This window comes from Chelonoidis abingdonii, chromosome 16 (genome assembly GCF_003597395.2).
Source record: "Chelonoidis abingdonii isolate Lonesome George chromosome 16, CheloAbing_2.0, whole genome shotgun sequence".
In the NCBI taxonomy this organism is placed as follows: domain Eukaryota; kingdom Metazoa; phylum Chordata; order Testudines; family Testudinidae; genus Chelonoidis; species Chelonoidis abingdonii.
The window spans coordinates 24,394,966-24,402,131 of record NC_133784.1 but is presented as its reverse complement, the minus strand read 5'-3'; positions in this window follow the sequence as shown (position 1 = coordinate 24,402,131).

Genomic DNA, 7,166 nt, shown 5'->3' with positions numbered 1-7,166 from the left:
TCCAGTTCTGGGCATGGACACCGCATTTCAAGAAAGATGTGGAGAAATTGGAGAGGGTCCGAGAAGAGCAACAAGAAATGGATTAAAGGTCTAGAGAACATGACCTATGAAGGAAGGCTGAAATAATGGTGTTGTTTAGTATGAAAAGAGAAGACTGAGAGGGACATGATAGCAGTTTTCAGGTATCTAAAAGGGTGTCATCAGGAGGAGGGAGAAAACTTGTTTCATCTTAGTCTCTAAGGATAGAGCATAGAAGAATGGGCTTAAACTGTAGCAAGGGAGATTAGGTTGCACATTAGGAAAAGTTCCTAATTGTCAGGGCGGTTAAACACTGGAATAAATTGCCTAGGGAGGTTGTGGAATGTCCATCTCTGGAGATATTTAAGAGTAGGTTAGATAAATGTCTATCAGGGATGGTCTAGACAGTATTTGGTCCTGCCATGAGGGCAGGGGACTGGACTCGATGACCTCTCGAGGTCCCTTCCAGCCCTACAATCTATGAATCAAATGCTTCTCTAGTACTGCTCTATTTACACCATTAGCCTTACACCAGGGAAATTTGACACAAACTCCTTAATCTTCACGTTTTCTTGCCCCTTTCTGGGTTACCTGCCACTATATTAAGTACGACGCACAAACATCACAATACTCCAGTAAGCTGCTGCAGATGTGTACATACGTCCCACTTCTAGCCAGCGTGGCATTTTAAACACCTCTTTGCCCTGACCTATCTCAGTTCTCTCCTGCCCCCTCCTTCACAACTCGCTTTAACTCTTTTTTGAATTGACAAACAGGGGTGCTCAGAGCACTAAGGTTTGAAATCTTGCTAGCCAGGGGGAGATTTCAGTAGGCACAAATTGGAGGTAGTTGCCAAATTTCCAATGACAGCTAGAAGAAATTCGTGTCTAATTGTCCCTTTTGCCTTTGAAAATTGGTCTCTGAATTCAATCTCTTGATGCGATTCTTAAGGCACTGGCAAAGGAGGGGATCCAGCCCCCAAACCTCTCAAGTTTCACAGATGCAGTTCGTTCCTAAAGCTATTGAGCACAGCTGCTGGGATGGGAAGGAGTCCAGCAGGCCTGGATTCTTAGAAGTTTCCTACCTCAGAACCATTACAAAAACCATCCCGCATCTCTTCTGTGTGGTGTTAACTGCTGTCTAGCAAGCTCTTTGCACAACGCTGCTGGCAGTTTTCCTTTTCACTATTAACAAGCCCCTTGATCGGGTGGGGAAATGACTCACTCTTCTAGATCATTGGCTTGTGTGTTATTTTCCCCTGCTCCTTAGAGCGCAGCCTTGCACTGGTGCACGTACTCAGGAGTGATGGAATGCTCCAAAAACAGGCCGGCTGGTAGAGCAAAACCTGCCTGGAGCGACCACCCAGGGGACTAGGAAAACAAGACATCAGTGGGCAAATGGAGGTGGTCTTTACAAGGGGAATGGAACCTCTCTTGGGATCCCTTGGGGGTGATGTCAAGCAGCTGGTTAAGGCATGAATACAGTCTTTAAGGTAGGTTTTACTGCGTGGTTAGATACACTGGCAGCTACAGTTCTATCTGCATTGACTCTTGAAATGATTTCGGTCCCTTTGATGGTTTCGTATGCTTTGGGTGGGGGAGGAGATTTCAAATCAGACAGAACAAAGGGAGGACTACATGGAACCACGTGCTTACAACAGCCCTTAGGCCCAGTTGTCTTTAGTGCATCTTGTTGCCTGTCTTGCTATAGGGCTAGACTGTGACTTGGCCTGTGCCTGGGCAAACCAATAAGAGTCCCCTTGTGCCCACACCTGGGGCCTGGGAACATCACCGGGGCTACCTGCCTACTTAGTCTCTCCCCAGAGCAGGGGGGCGAGGAATGAGTGAAGCATTAGCTTCATCCCTGTACTTTTGGGCCAGATTAGCTGACGCAGCACCGTGGGCAGCAGGTAATTACTGCTGGGAAAGACACCCACACAGTAAATTACTACCCCCTGGGAGCAAAAGGGAAGCAGGGAGGTATGACTCAGGGGTGTGTCTGTCACAGCACCACCTAGGTGGAGCAGTCTATCCACCATCCCTTGCTCTGGGCAGCTCTCTAAAGTCACAATCTAGCTCTTCATTAATATTAATTGAATATTGAGATGATGGCAGCATCTAGGCAGTTAAAAAGGTTTCTCCCTACCAAGGCTGACTTATGCACTTACCTTTGGGTTTATCATCTCACCGCATGCTCACTTTTCTGGAAATACCAGCAGGCTCTCAGTTTGTGGGATGAGTGTCAGAGTTGCTTTGCAGAGTCACCCATACTACTCAGGACACATTGTTCTTATACCATAAAATGTGTATTATTGATCAATACTCTGGTGTATTAGAAATACCCATGATAGATCCATTGTTCAATAATTATAAACTCACTCATCCAGTGTGGTGGACACTGTGCAATTATATAGGTGACAAAGGTAAAACCGACACCCCGGGCCATTCCCCCATCTATTGCTATTAGATGTCCTATGTGACATCCCAGATGAAAGGGTCTCACCCATCCTAGACGTGAGGACCATTGGTTTGGCTGGTGAGAACCTGATGAGCTTTGCTGCTCTTTCAAACGTGTAGTTTGCGCTCCATCAGAGTCAGGAGCTAACACCACCCAATACACATCACTTAAAAGCTGGCACAGCCCAGGAAGAGAACAGCATAGTTCCATGATCTGGCATCTGAAAACATTTTAAAATTAAAAGGAAAAAATACAACCTCTGCTCTTGTTGATGTGAAATGCAGCCCAGCCGTCGCTCATTTAGCAGCCCTCAGTCAAGCAGCATGAAAGGTATATCCTGCCAGGAGCGTGACATGTTCTGTTTGGAGGCACCGCATTCGTGACGGACAAGAGCGCAGGGCCCAGGCAGTTTGACCTCATGGTAATGAGGTGGAAAGGAGTGCTACGCAAGCAGCATTCTACATGAGCGCTTAGCACGCTGTGGGAAGTGGAAGGAAATACGTCCTGGCAAGCCCTCATTTAGTGTCATGTACTTTCTGCAGTTCCTTTCCCGGCATTGTTAATTACCAAGATATTTGCATCTAAAGGGAAGCCACGTCTTTTACAGCCAGATGGCCCCTTCTGCATGATTCACTGAGGGATGCCATAGTGTTGCTTCCATGCCAGTGTGCAGAAAGGGTTTTAAAGCTAATTCAGGCATCACTGGGTCCAACATGGCACCTGAAGCACCCTGATAACGCAAACCCTCAACAGAAAATCCATCACTGGCTTTTAACTATCAAATGTGGAGGCACAGAAAGGGGCCTTCATTTGAATGTAGGCGCAGGCTGTCTAGTGGGAAAAATATAGTGCATGACTTCAAAGGAGCTTCATCGCTTTAATAGGCGGGAGAGAAAGGCAAATGACTCCCAAATCATTTTGCCAATTTCCAGTGCTATTAAATATAATCATCTCTGCTCCCTTTAATCTTTGCTTCCCTTCTGGGACCTGGCAACAAAGGAAGTGCAGTAATGAGACGCAAAAGCAAGATGTAATTGCAGCAGAGAATGTAACCTCCCAAACACACTGTTGAACTGCAATAGACTCCACTTTTTATGGCAGAGGGGGCGGCATAAGAGGCAGGGAACTCAAGGATGCCCATGGCCCAAATGCAAGAGAGGGGAAGAGCCGGTCCACTAGTGGCCAAGTTTGAAAACCTTTATCCACCCAGGATAGTACTTTCCTGTTGGAATAATCCCATTTAAATCAATGGCATTTGACCTAGCCCTGCCCACACAATGTGTGGATTAAGAATCAAGAACAATAAGAAATCAACATGGCAGACATGAAGTGGATTAAAACCAGGCTGACTGGGGACTCAGCATCAAGTAGGCATAGTACCAGGCTGGTCTGATAATCCCACTGAAAGCAATGGAGCTAGCTGTGGAATAAGGACCTGCTCAAGGAGAGCACAGTCTGAGGGCCTCACTTCATAGCAAGGTTCCATTTATAAATAGTTTATAAGGGGTTAATACACGAGTAACATATTTTAATAGATAGTTAGTCAATTATTATAGAGTCCAATCAGTTGCTTATTAGTATGTCTTATAACCTTTTCTTGCACCTAATGATTTTCTTATAACCCTTCTTATGGCTATAGCATGCTCTGAACGTCTATTAACCCTTTATGGGCGTGTTACAGCCATGTATAGGAGAGTTATAAGTAAATCAGTAGGTGTTAGAAAAAGTTATAAACCATAGTAACAAGCACTTTGTACATAAGTTTGTAAATCACTGCACACTCACCTATTACCCAAATGCGCCACATCTGCAGTGGAACATCACAGCCGTTTAACAGCATGTGGCTGAGCTAGGCAGAAAGGCATGGATTTTTGTTCTGTTTGTACAGTGCCTAGCACAGTAGGGTCCTGATTAGAGCTGGTCAGACGTTCTCTGACGGAACGTTTTCCATCAGCCATCTCCAGTCAGTTGACATCTAAATGTTCCATGAAGACCATTCAGTTCTGACAAGGTCTGACATAAATCAAGCAGGGTTCCTGTAGACACCAGGCTTGCTTTCTGCCATCTCACCCACCAGCTCCTCCAAAGCTCACCAGGTGGGCTAACGGGGCACCAGGAAGCACAAGCAGAGCTGGGTTCCAGCTCAGCCTGGCCTCTTAGGGCTTCCAGGGTCCAGGCCAGCCAGCCAGCCAGATAACAACTAAGATCCCTACTCTGATGGTTTCACAAACTGCGGCCCCAAGCCTGCCGAAAGGTCTGCATGAGGTCTATGTCCAGTGACTAGAGGTGCCGAAAAGATTTTCAATTCCCAGATTTTGACAAGCTTTTTCGTGATTATTTTTCACTGTTTTCCACCTAGCTCTGTTGGTAAAACACAGTTACCTTTTTCCATAACTGATGTTCTTCCGGGAACATACAGGCCCAGCGTTTTAAGGGTTGTGCAGGAGTCCTTTAGGCCATGGAGCTTATTGTCCATCTGTTCTGCGAGCTGGGTTTGCCCATTGAAGGGAAGGTCTTGCATCGACTGCTGAGCCTCCATGAACAAGCCAGAGAGGAGCAGTCAGGATGCCCGGCGCATGGCAACGTCCGAGCCCATTGCTCAGGTGGCAGTGTCAGTCGCATCCAATGCTGCCTGGAGCATCACCCTGGCTGAAGTCGAGCCCTTCTCCTTAACAGCCTGGAATTTCTTCCTAGAAGCCTCAGGAAGGGAGCCCTCAAAGTTGGCCATGGCTTGCCCCATGTTAAAATCATAGCGCCCCAGGAGGGCCTGATGGTTGGCCACCCTCAACTGGAGGGTGGAGGATGAATAAACCTTAAGCCTGAACAAGTGTAGTCTCTTAGAGTCTTTGTTCTTAGGGGTAAGCCCCAGGCTGACCTTGTCGCTCCCTGTGATTAACCGCTTCTACTTCTAGGGAGTTGGGAGCAGGGTGGGTGTACAGGTACTCATGGCCTTTGGATGGCCCAAATTACTTGCGCTCCACCCTCTTGGAGATGGGTGGCAGGGAGGAGGGAATTTGCCACAGGGCATTATTGACTCCATCATGAAGGGGCAGAGCCACCGTGCCCTGTGCTGTCTAGCAGACGACAATGAAAAGAGAGTCCAAAGGCTCCTCTAGCTCCTCTGCCTGGGGACACAGGTTGGCTGCAACCCTCTTCAATAGTCACTTTAGAATCATCCGGAGGAACTGGGGGAGGGGGCCTCGTTATAGCCTCGTCTGGCGATAATGAGAAAGATGCCGGTGCCATAGGGTCCTCCACAACCATTGGCGGCCCAGTGGCTTGTTCCCCTGCTCTCTCTTGGACCTGCGGGGTCCTTGTGCCCAAGGCTTTGTGCACCACAGGAGGATGGGAGAGAGAGGCAGCTGGTCTCTCCAAGGCTCCAGACACCGAGTGGATGGCCTGGGAGGGCTGGGTGAACCCCCCTGCATTCCAGGGCAGGTTTCGGTGCTGACAGTGTAGCCACTACTGCTGGTACCAGAGCTTGTCCCACCATTAGGGAACCTCGCTCCGAACCAGGGCTAGACAGAGCAGAACAGTGGTGGTCCCAATGGGTGACAGTAACTCCGCCTGGAGTCCGATTTGGAGCAGACTCTTAGGGACCAGTGGCACTCAACATATCCGCGGTGGCTTGGAGCTGGCAATCTGTGTCTCATACATGATGAGTGATACCAGGATGAGGAGCGGGACCAGTAGTTGGAATGGGCCTGGTGCTGGGAAGCGCCCGCATGCAGTGATGCCCTCCTAGTGGATTGGCGATGGCCCAAGAACTGCCAATGTCAATTCCTTGATGGGTCCCTGGAGCGGTACTGCGGTCTTGGAAATACCAAGTGCTGAGACCAGTACTCCTGCTGGGGCCGCATGCCTCCAGTGGTCTGCGCCCAGTGGCCAGCAAGCTGCGCCTCGAGCCTCTCTGCCAGTATTCAAGGTCCGGAGACTAAATGGGGCTGTGCTGTGTCTGCCTTTTGTGTTCAGAGGCATGGTGGCTATGGGAGGGTGAGCGCTGGTGAAGTGTTACGTGGATTGGGGATTTCCTCCATCTTCCAGCTGCAATGGTAGGACACTAAACATTAAAGATAAGTACACAAGCTACTCGAGTAATTTACTGGAAAAGGATAATCTAATTAACGGAGACCTCACTGCAAAATCCAAGGACATCAGAAGGTCATCCTGCCATCACACAACTTAATCACTGATTGAATGAGTTAAGAACTAGAGGGAAAGTTAACAGAATTAAAGCACTTAAAAGTGAAAGTTAATTACGGAGTGTTTGCAAACTTCTCAAGCTACTGCTTCTGCTTGCCTGTGGACAGATGAATTTGCTTCTCCAGCTGAGTTACTGAGCTACTGAACTAGTCCCTATTTCAGTGCTTGTCTATATGGAGACATGCAGGAAAATTAATCCAAATCAACTAAAGACATGGATTTAAAGTGGATTCGTTAAACTGCATTAAAACCCTGTATGGATGGACTGATTTAGAATTTAAATCTCTAAATTTGGTTAAAATAAACTTAATTAAGACCACTTTAATTCTGAATGAGACCATCCACACTGGTTTTGTGCAGTTTAACTAATCCACTTTACAAATTCACACTATTAGTTAATTTGGATTAATTTCCCTGTGTAGACAAGGCCGAACACAGTACAAGCAGGCACAGCTCCAGCTCTCCCAGAACCACTGCTAGAAAGGGAT